Genomic DNA, 2,006 nt, shown 5'->3' with positions numbered 1-2,006 from the left:
AGTTTCTTACCTTTTTTTCACGTATCAATCCTAACCCCCACCTGACTACACCATCCAAAAATTACGTCATTACGAGGTCACAGTGACGTAATAGAGCCCTTCAAACTATACGAACTGTCATCCAAGACGCGCAAACGAGCACCCGAAATCGAACAGTTAGTTCTCTCGTTTTCTCGTCGCAACGATTCCAATAGGAGAGAGACCGATAACGTCAGTCAGTTTTTTATCGTCGGCGCCAATGCCGTTTCGGTCGATCGTGCGTATATTTGGCAAGCTCTATGCCGTGATTGTGATGTCGTAGTGATTTAATTTTTGGATGGCGTAGTCAGATGGGGGTTAGGATTGACATATCAAAAAATTGTTATGCTACGCCCACTAGAAGTACGTTAGGTACGAAACTACACGAGACCCGAATAATATGTCACAAACAACGATATTTTCTGGCTTGCATAAAAAGTTTATGATTAATTTAATGACTCTTCTTGACTATTCAGCAGACTTATACTACTATATAGGCCACAGCATATTTGGAAATAGAAATTAATGGCTGTTTCAGTAATGCACGGTTGTGTGAAAGAGAAGAAAATAATCAACTTTACTAATGTCGGTTGGTCTAAATCTAAATTCATAGTCGACAAGAACCTGGGAAGCAATGATAAGTTATGCCGGAGTGGAAAGAAAAGTAGCATTGGAAACATTGAGAGGTGAGAAATCAAATTGTAGACAGACAGTTGATGTTTTAAAATATAGTCTATAGTCCATACTCATACTGTCATAGGGCATTTCAGACTGTGATATATCAAAATTTAGTGTAGATATAGTCTAGTAATGGTATGCAAACACTGCTGGACCGTAGTACATGCAATGAGCATATATACGCTCATTGAGTACATCAGATAAAATGCATTATGTATTCAAGTTATTAGTTAGTATTTAGTGGTATTTTTACACTCATGCTGTTCCAAATATGATTTCCTTCCTCATTTTAGATACTGTACTACAAAAGAAACGGCAATGTTCCAAACATAAGGATTATACTCTTTCACCCAACAATGATTCACTGAAGAAGCATGTGGCCCTCAAATCAGTTCTTGAGTTGGCAAATTGCAAGTGTAAGAAAAATAGTCAAAATAATTTATGCAAGACTGCAAAAATCACAGTACACTTATAGAGGAAAAGTCGATTTTCGAGATATTTCGAAAACAATTCAAAAGAAAGTGAATTAGATATTGCAGTTGATTTAATGAGTATCATTTATTTTATTTTTTTCGGACATTCGTTAGTGTCGTAGACGTAGTCCTGTGTCTAGAAATAATATTGCCTTTGTTCAAATACATAACCACATAAACTGAAAAAAGAATAATATTTCTGTTCACTATGTTATGTACATATTGTACATTTATTTAATTTTCTTGACTTTTCCGGTAAATTTCTAAGTGAGAAATAACTGATTTATTTGTGTTTTCGTGCTCACGATGGTAATTTGTGACTTCCTTGCTTAAAAATAAATACGTTTGATAGCTTCTATATATGGATGTAGCTTTTTATGCTGTTCTTGTTGTAAACTGCTTGTGGTTATTAACTTATTACATAAAATTTATTCGCTAATGTAAATCAGCGTTGTTGGTGTCGCTGCTTTCGTGGTCACTCGCGACTCCTGTCACACAATTAAAGTATTTTTTGTTGTTAGTTACATGTATGCAATATTTTTCGTAATCTACCTAATAAATTATGATTGACTGAGGAAGTCCGATTTTGGTCAGGCAAAACATTACAGAAATACATTTGTGTTAGTGTGCTGTAGGGCTCTCGAATTGCATAGTTCTTATGTATGTGTTGTAAACTTATGGTTATTGAATTTCCGGGAACCTCTTATATTCAATTTCGCATCAGGATTGTGGAACAAGCTGTAATGCGTTCAGTATGTTCATTTTCACACAAAACTGAAGAATTTATTCAGTTACCAGATGTGCGCTACGAAACTCGTTTTCTGGGCGTTTTCAAGG

The 2,006-nt window shown here is 35.3% G+C and overlaps 1 long non-coding RNA gene across 1 annotated transcript; it reads left to right on the top strand.

Annotated features, from left to right (window-relative positions):
* The first annotated feature begins 561 nt into the window (after positions 1-561).
* LOC144424330 (uncharacterized) lies at positions 562-1,559 on the top strand. Its single transcript, XR_013476632.1, has 2 exons — positions 562-704; positions 990-1,559. It is a non-coding gene; the product is annotated as an uncharacterized LOC144424330 (long non-coding RNA).
* Positions 1,560-2,006: the final 447 nt, after the last annotated feature.

The sequence above is a fragment of the Styela clava genome, chromosome 6 (genome assembly GCF_964204865.1).
Source record: "Styela clava chromosome 6, kaStyClav1.hap1.2, whole genome shotgun sequence".
NCBI classification, from domain to species: Eukaryota; Metazoa; Chordata; class Ascidiacea; order Stolidobranchia; family Styelidae; genus Styela; species Styela clava.
The sequence above is the reverse complement of the archived record's forward strand: the minus strand, read 5'-3'. Positions and strand labels throughout refer to the sequence as shown.